The sequence below is a fragment of the Pleurodeles waltl genome, chromosome 6 (assembly GCF_031143425.1).
Source record: "Pleurodeles waltl isolate 20211129_DDA chromosome 6, aPleWal1.hap1.20221129, whole genome shotgun sequence".
NCBI lineage: Eukaryota > Metazoa > Chordata > Amphibia > Caudata > Salamandridae > Pleurodeles > Pleurodeles waltl.
The window spans coordinates 759,843,015-759,857,794 of NC_090445.1; positions in this window are offsets into that span (position 1 = coordinate 759,843,015).

Below are 14,780 nucleotides of genomic sequence, written 5' to 3' on the forward strand. Positions count from 1 at the left end.
TATGGAATCTTTTGATCAAGTTGCTGTACGTTCTACTGATGTTTCTGAACATGTGGTTTATAGCGTGCCTAGGCGAGAACTTCCATCTGCTTCTTTGTTCACAGTTGCTCCTTTTGCAAGAACTGCCTCTGGCTGCTTCAACGACACTGATGATGCAGTGTCCAGCTCCTCGTCCTCGATGTCTTCAGTCCGAGGGCCACGTAAGCTGCTGTGTTGGCTTAAACGCACATATTTTGTTTTTCCTTGGAACTATTTGTGGCTTTTTATGGCTGTATTGACTCTTTTTTTGTGGTTGGGATTTGTGGTTACTTTTTTTCTAGTAATACATGGTCATTTTCTTCCTGAATGATCTGACATTGAGCACGTGGAGACTGTGTTAAAACCACATTTTTCGTCTCATATGGTTCGAAGAGACTTGTCCAATGTAAACATTTCTGCAATACCGATTCCGGATGGGATTGTGTGGGATAAAGTAATGTTTGATATATATGGTCCCACTGAATTGATTCAAATACCGTATGTCCTCAAGTTATCAATGAATGATATTGTTATACCAGGCATTGTTTCTGATGATTGGGATGTGAAGACAGTAGAATCTATGCTGACAGATTTGCAATATTATACTGTCTATGACGATGAAGATGCTTACCAATTTAGAGATAATCATGGTGACATGTTTTGCTACAACTATTATGGACACCACTTTATTCATAAAGCTAGTAGCCTTAAGTCCATATTTAATTATGTGCAATGGGAACATTGCTCGACTCCTCCACAAGGGAGTTCGAAAACGTATTATGATAAATTTGCATATTTTTCTGGGCATAATCAACGAAATGCTAAGTCTTACTATTTTAAAGTTACTCCGTATTCTAATAAGCAAATGTTATTGACCGATACTAAATTACTGTATTCAAATTTGTTTGTATCTAAACTTTCGGTCAAGGGGTATGAATACTGGTTTAAGACTGTTGACTTGAAAAGTGTTTGGGGTACGAAAAATTGGCAGATGCAAGGCAGGGACACATTATTTAGAGCATGTATTATCCCTGTGCAGATGATTTTCCTCAATGACACAGTACAACAGACTAGCTGTTTGGGCTTGGCGACAATTAGAGAGTTAAATTTGCCTAGTATACCTGTCCCTTCCAAATTAAACAACTGGCAGCACTATGTGAATGCTACTTTTAGTGAATTTACACATTGGGTCCAGAATGGTATGCTTAACACTTCATCGATACATCCGGGCGGGTGGTTATTATGGCCTGTAGACACTAATAAGTGTCATCAACGTTTTGTCACCTCTTCAGGGGGGTTCAGGACTAGTAGGGTAGACCCTCGTTACATTTCACCAGAACATGCTGATATTATAACTACATACAGCGTGGGGAAGCTTTGTCAGCAATGGTTGAAGTCATCCACGCTGGATGCAGTTAAGTCACATCTCACGTTACTGTCTAATGATACTGATTTACAAGATTTTTTGTCAGGTCCCAAGGTACCACGGAAGAAAAGATTTTTATACGAAGTTTATAATGAGATTTGGAAGCTTTCACAACAGGAGGCTGCAGCCCGGTTGAGGCAGATTGATCAGGAAAACCTGATGCAGACTTTGTCTGTTGTTGATAATGGCATGCATACCCTTTCTGACCGTGTTTACACGATTGACAGCATTGTTTCCTCTGCTATTGACATTATTAAATCAGACATGTCTTCTTTATATCATGGGCAGAGTCAGACGCGGTCCGTCATGCAGCTGGGTTGGACTCTTCAGACCTTGAAGGCAGGTCGCGTTCCATGGCAGCACATTCGTACCAGAGAGATCTTTGTCTCCTTTAATTTGACTCGTCAACAACAGCTGATGGCTAAAAAGGAAGCGACGTATGTCATGTTAAATATTGAAAAATTGGAGAAACTGCCTTTCACGGTTGCTGAGATTCCGTCAGCTGAGTGGTTGATTCATGGGGTTATTAATCTGCCTATCTCCACTCTGCAATTTACTTCTTGTTTGAAGCACATTCCGTGGATAGATATGAACTATTGGGAGACAGTTACATACACGAGGTGTGGGAGCTTCCCTTTCAATACAGATGTGTTAATAGTTTGAGGGAGGTTTTCCTTAGCGGAAGTGAATGCGAAACTTCATTCAGCCATTCTATGGTTTGTAAACAGCTGTCCTTGCACGGAGCGTGTAACGCTTCGATTGCTAACTTAGCTTGTTATCTGAAGGGAGTTCCAGTGCCGGTTATTAAAAACACTTTCCAGGTGCTTTTTAACGGCAGTTACATTGTTCTTAACAGCGAACGCTGCTGTGGCATGCGTGCCGGAATAGTTTACGTTGTCGTTGTCAACAAGGCCGTTACGTGCTGCGAGAATGTGTTGTTTCCCCCCACTCAAATTAGGGAGGTAGCGGACATCTGGCCTCATATTGCTACTTCCAAGGTTAATTTCGACAAGTTGAGATGACTAAAAGGTTTATTGTTTCAAAAGCATGTGGCCCTTACATCTGCTAGCGCGACCTACCACTTCAGGTGGCAAGGTCATCGGCGGAAATACAGTCCCTTTTGAATACTAACTTTCCAAGTCACTTCGGTGAACTTGTGGGACGTATATTTAATGCATCCAGCACTGCTGGTATTGCACATTTTTTCAAAGCCGTTGGTGTTGGTTTTGCTCACACCTTCTCTTCCATATTCGGTTTGATACCTTCGGCTATACACTCTATTTTCGGAAGCATTTTTGGGGGATTCCCGATTACTTTGGCTTTATTGGCTGGAGTCTTGCTGTTGTTGCTACTCCTGGGCCATTTGGAGTGTGACTGGTCTCTGTCATTCCGACCGGTTTTGGATTGTGTGCAACCCGTGTTTCGGTGCCTTTGGTGCTCGTTTGAACATGCACTGGCTCTCTGTCTCTCACTGCAGCGCCCTCCAATGGTCGATCCTGATCTGTTGATGTTCCCGATTAGGGCTCATTCCCAGTCTTGTGCACTACGGTTGCGTTTGCTTCGTGAGGCAGTTTATGAGATTCCATTCCTGGAGGAAGATGGTTTTGTCTCATTCATAGGCCCTGCACGGGGTGCCGCCCTGAATGGTTTTGGGGCTTTGGAACACACCTGCTCCATGGTACTTTGTGGCGTGGATCTTCAGATATTGACATATATCGAAGTGGAGGAGCTCCTGCTTTCTATTGCTTCTGTTTAACAATTGGATTTCTTTCCTCTCCTGCAAAATTGACATTATATTGAATTTGGCTTTATTGTCACATGTTTCCTAAATTTATGACTTTGTTGTCTTCTGACCTTGTCGAAATATGTATATAATTTTAGGTATTGTTTATATCTGGGGCATATTTTTATATTATTGGAACCACTTGCTACCGACAAGGGGAGGGTGTAGTGTGGTTAGTTTTACGTATCCTTTGCGCGTTAGCTTCAGGCTTTAGGCCTTTGTGCACTTTGCCCTGGATGTATTTTATTCATTTGCTGGCAGCTTAGAGCCTCTGTGCACTTTGCTCTAAATGCTTTTTATTAGGCTTCGTACTGTTATTTTTCAAATAGCCAGTTCTACGGTTTTGTTTTTTATTCATATCACACTTTTTAGCCTACTTCAGCACTGGAGTTCTCCATAACACATTCACTCTGTGCTTCAGTCAAGGATACAGTCTGGTACATTGCCGATAGACGTGGTAGGAGTTTAGACTTGGCATTCCTGCGTAGGGACATTTTGTGATCACGCTGACATGTTAGTTATAAAATCACTTCCTCGTCCCAATAAACGCAAGAGGGAGATTCCAACCAGGGAACCACAACTAGACGCTGACTGCCTCGTTGCAGATGCTGAACCAAGATCACAGGCCTTTGCTCAGGTATGAGGGCTGATGTCTCCCCAGTGACTCAGAAAGGCAAGTTAGAAGCTTAACATGCTGTGCTCGAAATAGATCAAGCAGAGGGAGAGTAGAAACTAATAGACACAATGATAGCTTTGTTCTTATGTTTTACTCTCCTGGTGACTATTTCAATCCTACTGTGTTGTATGGTTCTGGTTATTGCGGCTCACGCCTTATTATCTAAAATACAGTCGTTTTATTAAAACATTATATAAAACCTATACTGTCTTTGTCATTTGTATATGAGATCATACTGTAAATGAGAGAGTTGGTTTGGATCTGAGTGACCACGACTTCCCTGAGAAGTTCCAAAGATGTCATGCGCTCGGCTGCCCAATCATCTCTTCCCCGTGGGAGAAATGAGGCACTGCTAGTTAGCCGGAGCAAAAAACGGATTTAGGGTGACAGAGTTCCTTACACGTGGGTCCGACTCAGTCCCCCACACCGTGATCGATCCTGCTGCCTAGAAATCCAGTAGTCTCATTAAGATAATGAGAGCCCACGCGACCCACAAATCACCATGGGGGGCATTCAACGGCGGTAAACCATTGGCGGTCCATACCGCCGCACTCAAAATATGCACACACAAACAAAACAACACCACATTGGACAATTCAAACAACACACATCTGACACCCATACACACACCACACCCACACACCCACACCACTATAAAACACACAGCCACATTACCCATAGCCCTTTGCAAACAACAATTACTGCCAGGAGATTGACACCACGACTACAGACAAAACCAGAGCCACACACCACCTACACCTATACACCACCCATGCACCCCACATCAAATACCCCAACACATCACCCTACACACCCTCACCTACACAACTCACACAACACCCATGGCACCACAAAGACACCCCCAAATCCCAGAAGTGGAGCTAAGGGTCATGGTGGAGGAAATCATCCGGGTTGAGCCTCAGGTATTTGGAGCACAGGTGCAGCAGATATCCATTGCAAGGAAAATGGAGCTGTCCCACGGCAAGGTGGACAGGGTCAACGCTGTGGGACAGTACCCCAGAACAAGGGATGACATCAGGAAGAGGTGGAACGATCTATGGGGGAAGGTGTGTTTCATTGCAGCAAGATACCAACTCGCTGTACAGAGGACTGTCGATGGACCTCCACCTCCTCCCCCACAACTAACAACATGGGAGGAGCAAGTCTTGGCAATCATGCACCCTGAGGGCCTGGCAGGAGTAGCAGGAGGACTGGACTCTGGTAAGTCAACACTTTACTATCACCCCCCTACCTGCATGCCATCACATACCCTCACCCTCACTCCCATCACTCCACCACCTCCCACACCCCCCACCATCACATCTCACTCATCCCAATGCCAAGCCCTGCATGCTCTACCAATGCTTGGACAGCACTCACAGCCCCGCATGATCACCATCACTAAAGCATGCACATTAGAGAGAACTAATCATCCCACCATACACCAACATACACAAGTGAAAGCTGCCAGGGCAAATACAAACATAGAGGGCAACACACCAATGCACAAAATATCACACATAGAAACAATAACACTACATTTACATCCCCACAGGTATCCCAGCCAATGTCAGTGGCGAAGTGGTGCCAGCAATAGCCAGTCCCCCAACTGCAGAGGCCCAGAGTGATGACAGAAACTCTGATCGCCTGGATCTGGATGACCGCCCTGGCCCATCAGGGACCTCTGGACAGTTGGTTACCCAGCCACAGCCCCAGACAACCACAGAGCCTCCCCCATCTGGAAACACCACCACAGCACCCACCCAGCATACCCATACCTCTGTCCCCAGGACACGTCAATCAGCAGTGTTTCCACCACTACAGGGACCCCAGGGCACCCCTTATACCCAAGACAATCTGGGACCTGGGGTCAGTGGCAGTGGGCACACGGTTCAGGGGACAGAGGCACAGGACAACAGGGAAACTGGGAGGACTGCTGTGCGCCAGGGGGAAGACAGGCCCAGGAAACCAACTCTCCAGGAGGCACTTGCAGAGATCCTGGCAGCCTACCAACATTCCCAGGATACACTGGGCCAGATCCTGGACAACGTGCAGGAGAACCGGCGGCTGCAGGAGGGACAGTACCAGGGGATCAGGGAGGACTTGCAGGCCATCAACACCACCCTGGTCTCCATTGCACGGGTGCTGGCAGACATGGCCAACATTATGAGGGAGGCAGCCTCACAACAGGGGGCCTCTGCCACTAACCAGACATATGAACAGCCTTCCACCTCCGCTGCTGCTAGTGGACAGGAGGCCCCACCACAGGACTAACAGGCCACCAGCACTCCTACCCCTGCAGAAGGAGAACCACCCCGCAAACATTCCCTGCAATCCAGGCAGAAGCCAGAGACTCTTGCCAAGACCCCCGCCAGGAAATGACCCTTGTGTCCCACACAGTCACCCTGTCCACGTTGAACTGCCATTGCTCCCTTTCCTATGTCCCAATGGACAATTCACCTGTGCTACAAATAGACTGGAACTATACCCTGGACATTCCTCCATCATCACCCCATGCACTTGCTCCTCTACTTCTTAGCACTTAAATAACCACCCTTTGAAAAAATACAAGTATGGAGTATGTCAAACGTATTTTAGTATGTATACGTTTAACCAGGTTCAAACATTGCAATTCAAATGTACAGGAATGTTCAAATTTCAAATACAAAAGACTTGTAGTTGGCTGCAGTGATCACACCAGGAGCGTTAGTGGGGCACGAACAGCTGCAAAATGAATTGCCAAAGGGTACAGTGAGTGGGCATAGAAGTGGAAATAACAGCATGCCAGTGCCAAAGATAATCTAAATAATGACAATGAAATGTGAAGTAACACTGTCTTACCTACGTGTCATTGGAAGTATTGTTGAATCACTGCAGTTCTGTGGTCCTCTTCCTCATCCTCTGCCTCCTCATCTTCACTATCCACAGGGTCCACTGCTGCCACACGACCATCTCCAGACTCCCTCCCTGCAGAAAAGGCACATGGCGTCTCAAGGCAAGGTTGTGCAACATGCAGCATGCCACGATTATCTGGCAGACCTTCTTGGGTGAGTAGCACAGGGATTCCCCCAGTTAGATGGAGGCACCTGAACCTGGCCTTCAGAAGGCCAATTGTACGTTTGATTATCCTTCTTGTTCACCCATGTGCCTCATTGTAACGTTCTTCTGCCTTTGTCCTGGCATTCCTCGCAGGGGTCACTAGCCATGATAGGTTGGGTTAACATGAGTCACCTGCAATTATCGAGGGACAACATTTAGCCACACACTATCCTATATGGCCCACACCACACCCATACACCAACATATACTGGGTGGGAACCAGGGCTCACCTATTAGCCAAACCCTACGCCTCTGGAGTTGACCCATCACATTTAGGATGCTGCTACATCTCAGGATAAAGGCATCATGCACAGACCCAGGATACTTATCAATGACATGGGAGATGTACTGGTCCGCCAAGCACACCATCTGTACATTCATTGAGTGAAAACTCTTGTGATTTCTGTACACCTGTTCATTTTGCCTGGAGGGGGGACAAATGCAATATGTGTTCCATCAATTGCCCCAATTATGTTGGAGATATGTCCCATTGCATAGAAGTCAGCCTTCACTGTGGCCAAATCCTCCACCTGGGGTTATACAATGTAGCAGCACATGTGTTTAATCAGGGCAGGCAACACTCTTGTCAGCACTGTTGAGAACATAGGCTGTGACACTCCTGCTGCCAAGCCCACTGCCACTTTGAAAGAACCGGTTGCCAGGAAATGGAGCACAGATAGGACTTGCACAAGAGGGGGATCCCCTTGTGGTGACGGATAGCAGATATCAGGTCAGGCTCCAGTTAGGCACCCAGCTCTGTGATTGTGGCCCTGTCCAGTCTATAGGAGAGGATTATGTGCCTGTCCTCCATTGTTGCCAAGTCCACCAGGTGTCTGTACACGGGGGTATGTCTCCATCTCCTATTCATCCACAGTGGTTGCAGTCTAAGGGACAAAAGAGTGAGGAGCCGGTCACAAACTGAACATCGGAGCCACAACAGTACAATGCATGATGTTAATTTGTAATTGGTAAGTGGGAATAGTCCTGTATGTCCAATTTTTAACTGTGACAAGTTATTATCCTGGGCCTGCCCCCCCCCCGAAAAGGCATCCGCCTGTCCTGTGTGGAGGGACAGGTGGAAGTGAGGTTTTTCCGCTGACATTGGGCGCTGCTGCGGGAGGCAGTCGGGATCCGCAGTGCAACTCCTCATTTGTTAACATTAGGCCCTATGGGGTACAGTGGCCAATGGTGATGTACGTAGCCGGTGACGGTATCCCCCTGCGGACGTGACTGTCATTTTATATCTGTACACTCACTTGCTACCTGACGTTCAACAGGAGAGGACCTTCACTGCATGTGCTGCTGTGACCTGTGTCTCGAACCTATCATGGCTCATGTGACTGGGGAAAGGGCCCCTGTCTTCACGTCAGGATGGGTCCTACCCCAGTATGGACTGCTGTATGGGCCTCCAGACCAACAGGTGAGTACACTGTGAGTACCATGCATGTGGCATGAATGCATGGAGTGGTGTGTGTGAAGGCCTCATGTGGGGGGGTGTAGATATCTCTTGGGCAGCGTACAGCTTGTGTGCTGGGCCATGTGTGTGTAAATGGCGATGTGAAGGGGTATGGTGGGCCATAAGTGTAACAGGCAGGACGGTCTGACTGATACCATTTCCAGTGTGTATTTCTCTGCAGGTCTGTGCCCATCAAAAGAAGGGTATATGGCGTGCCATCGCCAAAGATGTGCGGACCCTGGGGTTCTACAGCAGGCGGAGCACCCACTGTCGGAAATGATGGGAGGACCTGAGATGCTGGGCATGGAAGACGGTGGAGGCCCAACTTGGGATGGCCTCCCAATGAGGAAGGGGTGCCCGTCGAACCCTGACCCCCCTGATGGCCTGCATACTGGCGGTGGCCTATCCTGAGCTGGATGAGCGCTTGAGGGCATCACAGCAGCCACAAGGAGATGAGTACAGTACCCATCATTACAACTTACGCATGATAGGGTGGTACTCGGGTGGGGATGTGGGTCAGTGGGTGCCCCTAGGCCAGGCCTGACATTGCAGAGTAGGTCCCCTGGTGGCAAGGGTCCAGAAGGGATAGTCCTGCTACCTAGCTTGTAGGCATCTACTACTGGTCAGTGCTGCATTTGGCGGTAAGTTCCCCTCTCCATGCCTTGGTGGCTAGCATTATAACTGGTAGTGCAATGCATAGTGCGTTGGGCTGTTCCCTGTGTGTGAGTGTGCTGTGTACGCCAACGGTGGTGTTGGTACAGCCACTGACCCAGTGAATCCTTTGTCTCTTCCCCACTTCTTGTTTTGTCACCCTGTCCTTATGTGCATTGGCATCATCTGGCGGAGGAGCAGAGGCACCGGCAACGGAGGGAGCTGCATCCCACATGACCCAGGAGGCAGAGCCCACTGACAGTGAGGGCACCAGTGGGATGGAGGGTGAGGGGAGCACCACAGCGGAGACAGGAGGGGACAGTTCGGACACAGATAACTCCTCTGATGGAAGCTCCCTGGTGGTGGCGGACATCCCTGAGACCACCCCAGCTACAGGTACAGCCGCCACCCCGGTACCAGCCCCGCCCTCTCAGCAATCCCTCAGCGAGTTGCCTGTGCCCGCTTACCGAGGAGGATGGGCATCTCCTTTGCCTCAGGCACCGCAGGCCATGCCCCAGTTAGCCCTGCTGCCCTGAGTGAGGAGGCTATTGACCTCCTGAGATCCATCTCTGTAGGGCAGTCGACCATTGTGAATGCCATCCAGGGGCTGGCAGCCCAGATGTAACAGACTAATGCATTCCTGGAGGGCATTTACACTGGTTTGGCGGCCCAATAGAGATCAATCCAGTCTCTGGCCTCCTCTCTGATGGCAGCTATTGTCCCTGTTTCAACCCTCCAACTTCCTCTTCCCAATCCCATTTCCTTCAACCCCAACATATCCCAAGCACACATGCAGACGAGCATGCACACAAGACAACACACAAGAGCGGCACAGGCAAACACAACCATCCCACAGGCACTCACACAAATACCATCCAGATGCAGAGATACCAACATCCACAATTTCCACTGTGTCCCTCTCCTCCTCCTCCACCTTCTTCCCAGTTGCGTCTACACTCACACCTGCATCCACTACACCCTCATCCACTACCAGCATCACCACCACACCTAGCAGAATACACACCTCACTGGCAGACACCTCCATAACAGCCATTCACACGTCCCCTCTGTCTTCCCTCACTGTGTCTGTCATCTCCCCTCCCAAGGTACACACACTCAAGCACTCAGACACCCAACAGCCATCCACCTCACAACAGCATCGAGCCCATGCACCTGCACCCAAACACAGCAGATAGACACCTCCTACAACCACTCCCTCTTTCTCCACTCCCAAAACCTTCTCCCTCTTTCCAACCCAATGTCCCTAAGACATTTTTCCTCTCCACTATTGACCTCTTCCCTCCCCCTCCCCCTGTCCTTCACCTCTGGCTAGGGTGGCAAGAACCCAGGCAAGCACGTCAGCCACCCAGTCCTTGGGCCCAGTAGTCTCCACACCCACTCGTGGTGGGAAAGGATCCAGGGTACCAGGCAGCCTCAAGGAAAGGGTGCCTGTCCCAGCTGTTGTCCGGAAGGGAAAGGAGTCAGCCCCAGCTGCTGCCAGGAAGGGCAAGGTGCTTGCCCCAGCTGCTGCCAGGAAGGCAAAGAGCCAGCCCCAGCAGGCAGGAAGGACAAAGGGCCTGGTGCAGGGACTCAGACGGATCCCCCACCACCAACCATGGATGTGCAGCCATCCGAGACTGCAGGGGATAGGCTGGAACCTCCCCCCACCACCACCAGCAGCAGCAGTAGCACCACCACCACCAGTAGTCAGCCTTCCGGGGCTGCAGGAGATGGGATGGAGCCTCTCCCCACCATCACCAGCACCAGTGGGCAGCTGTCTGAGGCTTCATTGGATGGGCTGGAGCCTCCCCCCAACGCCAGCAGCAGCAGCACCACCACCACCACCAGTGGGCAGCTGTCCGAGGCTGCAGGGGATGGGCTGGAGCCTCCCCCCGCCACCACCAGCAGCAGCACCAGTGGGCAGCCGTCCAAGGCTGCAGGGGATGGGCTGGAGTCTCTCCCCATCACCACCAGCAGCAGCACCACCACCACCACTGAGCAGCCATCATTGCCGGTGGACGGTATGTAGCCAGAGCATGTGGGCAAGTCACCACTTGAGAGACTGTGGCCTTGCACTCCCCAGGACCAAGCACAAGGCATGTTGCCCCCTCCAGAACCAGTGGACTTGTTCCATCTGCCGGCTGAGGTGCCCCCGCTCCCCATCCCCATGTGGTGCCTGCCTATTTTCCAACTGATGCCCCTGCAGTGTTCTCTCTGTGGTGAGGAAGGTGACAAGTGGGTCCTTGGACTTTGGCCTGTGGCCCTGTGGCCCATGCACAATATGGACTGGGAAGTGTCCCTTGAACTGTACATATGTATATACCATTTCATTGCATTTTCTAATTTATACTGTGTTGTTATTATTACACTCATGTTTGCACAATCCTGTTGTGCTTGCATTATTCCTCAGGGGTACATTGGGAATATTTGAAGTTCAGGCTCCATGGTGGCGTGGTTCTTCCCTGTGTTTCCAAAGGAGAGTCCTTTCCCTTCTGTGCAGTGTTTCCGCCCGGCTTTTGATGTTGTTGGTACCGCCCCAGAAAAGGTGGCGGTTCCCTGTCTCATAATACGGTGGGCAGAACATTGACTTCCACCTGGCTGTAGGCAGCTACCGCCGTGGTGGCTGTTGTTTCCGCCCTGGTGGTTGGTGTGTTGTCACCACCATGCTCATAATTTGGCGGTAGTTACCGCCAGCCTGTTGGCAGTATTACCGCCACTTTATCTACAACCTCCAGGGTTGTAATGAGGGCCATAATCTCTTAACAATTAAAAAAATGATAACAGTGCATTTCATTTTCTGGGAAAAACACCAGTTGAAAAGCTTAATCAATAGTGCAGACATTTGATTGCACAAAACTTTAGAAAAACCATCACCTTGGGAGATTACCTTGCTGGAAATATGATGAATATGGTTTTTTTCATTTAATTTACTAGAAAAAATCTTGCACACATAAGGATAAAATTTCACAATTTCTAAAATTTGAATTCCTGCTTTCCATGTAACATGTATTTTCTTCCTTTGCCTTTTCATTTTGAAAATCATCACTTAGCTTTCAGTGTATACATTTTTACAAAATGGAGAATGGGTACTGCTGAAGTTATGTCAGGTGATTTTGAAAACCCCTATGGGTAAGTTCAAAAATAACAATGTCATCCTCATATTATATAGAGAGAATAGTACAATCCCCTATTTTCTCTGCATCACCCCTACAATTGCTCAAAACCAGGAGTGAATCAAATGAATATATTGAATACAATAAATGGGCCAACAAGCAACCCTGTTAGAGACCACTTTGAGTATTAACATGAGATGAAAGACCCTGGTTTCCTCCAAGGAGCAGCTTGTACCATGTAGAGGTATGCAGAGATGTAGAGGTATGCGGCACAATCATTAAATGTAATAGATTATCTGGTACACCTAAATTAGACAATATCTTTCATAAAATGTGTCTGTCCACCCTGTTGAATGCCGAACAAAAATCTAAAGTATACAAACTGACTTTGGGTGGCGGCATATTTTTCAGTAATTATTTGCAACATGACTATATTATCCAAGCTACTACAGTTTTTCTTTAAACCAGCATGTCCCATATGGGTTGTCTTCCCTTCCATCACCTAATCCTGCGTATCTCAATTAAACACAACGCCACCATGTGGCACACTGTCATAAGTGCCGGTGTTGATATTAAGTGCTGATGCCGTGCCCTACAAACCACCAGCTCAAATTAAACCCTCAAAACTGCTAAAATGGTCTCTGTGCAGTGACCACACAGAGAAGTAAATATAAAAATGCCTTATTCATTTCAGTAGAGTGGAACAGCTTACATTTTGTCATGGAGGGCATTTAAGAATTGTCAAAACCAAATGTGCTGTGAGGAATATGTGGCCTGGAGTGGATAAGGATATGGAGAGAATAGTCAGAGATGTTGGTGAATGTATAATGGCTGACAAAACACTGAAGACACTGAGGTGGTCATTCCGAGTTTGGTGGTAACCTGACCGCCACGCCGATGGCAGTGTTGTGACCACCACCAGGGTGGTGGTGCAGACTGCCACATTACGAGTAAGGCGGTGAACCCAATGCAACACAGACAACTGACCGCCAGTACCGCCACCGCCGACGAGCAGCATCCTGCGGCAGTAGGCAACTTCAGGCTGACGGAAACCAATGTCCCGCTTACTATATTCTGAGTCACCATACCGCCAGGATATCCGGGACGGGCTGGCCGTGACAAAAAAACGGGCGGAAACAGAAAGTACAAAAGGAGACACCCACCTCCAGGCACAGAGACACATCCACGGCTGCCACGTCAAACAAACTGCTAGTCTTCCCAGTGTGGTTCTAAAAATTCTGGACCCATGTAATTTACTTTGCCACAGCAGTACGATTTTAGTATCAAAAGACCGATAATGACTAGTACACTAAGCATGAGCATTTTCGCTCAATTCCAGCAGCGTTTTCACCTCGAAATCGCCATTTTCGTCCTGCACTCGTGGCTCCCATTTTATACACGGCAGCCATTTTTAAAAGCTGCCCTCACATAGGCTTATAATACAGTCAGATTTGATTCCAAGGACACGTACACCTTGATTGACTTTTCTCTGACCTGGGCAAGCTGGAACCATTGCCTCAGGCCAAACCTGTTTGGTCAGTCCCTCTCCCAGTGGCCGAATCAGATAGCATCAAGGCACACCATGCCATAAAACCCTTATTATCGCTCACACACCCTGCTTAATCTTGCTCACACCTGCACCTGCTCTTTTCTTCTTCTTACTTTACGAGGGGGAGGTGCCCGTTTTTATTGGGGGTCCACACTTATCTGATGTAAAATACTAGGCCTTGCCGGGTAAATTATTATGGGTTGGATGACATGAAATATGAGGTTTCATCATGACACTGTTTTTTCCTTTGTAATGAAAACATGTGAATGACCAACCAAAATGTCAAGAATGTTTGCCTGAAGCTTAAAAAACTGTATATAAGGAAACCTGACTTTGCATTGAAACACAGTCTCCTGAGAACATACAAACCGTGCTGTTGTACTTCTAGGCCGCTTGTTACTTGGTTGCAGCCAATAAATTCGATCTTTGACTTCACCTAGAAGACTCTGAGTTTCTGTGGTCTGAATCAGGAAAGTACCCGAGGTCTTCGGGTGTACCCTGGCACCACTGGGTTACCGGATCAGTACCGGTTCTGAAAAACCCAGTACCTCAGTTGGCGCCCAACGTGGGGCGATACCAGCGATACCGGTCCAAGCCAGAGGTTTGTGAGGAGCTTCGTGTGAAAATTCTGGAGGAAGGCCGCCACTTCATCGACCCCTGCATGTCGACGTGGTCCAAAAGTCTTTGCTGCGAGGTTCCCCGCTTCCCGACGGCTACGAAGGACTGCTGCCCTGGCTATCGCCCTGATTTGGACCCTTGATGTTTGGTAGAGCGAAACGATAAGACGAGTCTTCTGGTGACGTCATCGATATTTTCAGTTAAGTATAAGTGGAGCGTCTCCCAGTCCTTAGTTGGACACTTGGGGGGTCATTCTGACCCTGGCAGTCATTGACCGCCAGGGTCAACGACCGAGAGAGCACCGCCAACAGGCTGGTGGTGCTCTCAAGGGCATTCTGACCGCGGCGGTTTGGCCGCGGTCAGAAAGGGAAAACCGGCGGTCTCCCGACGG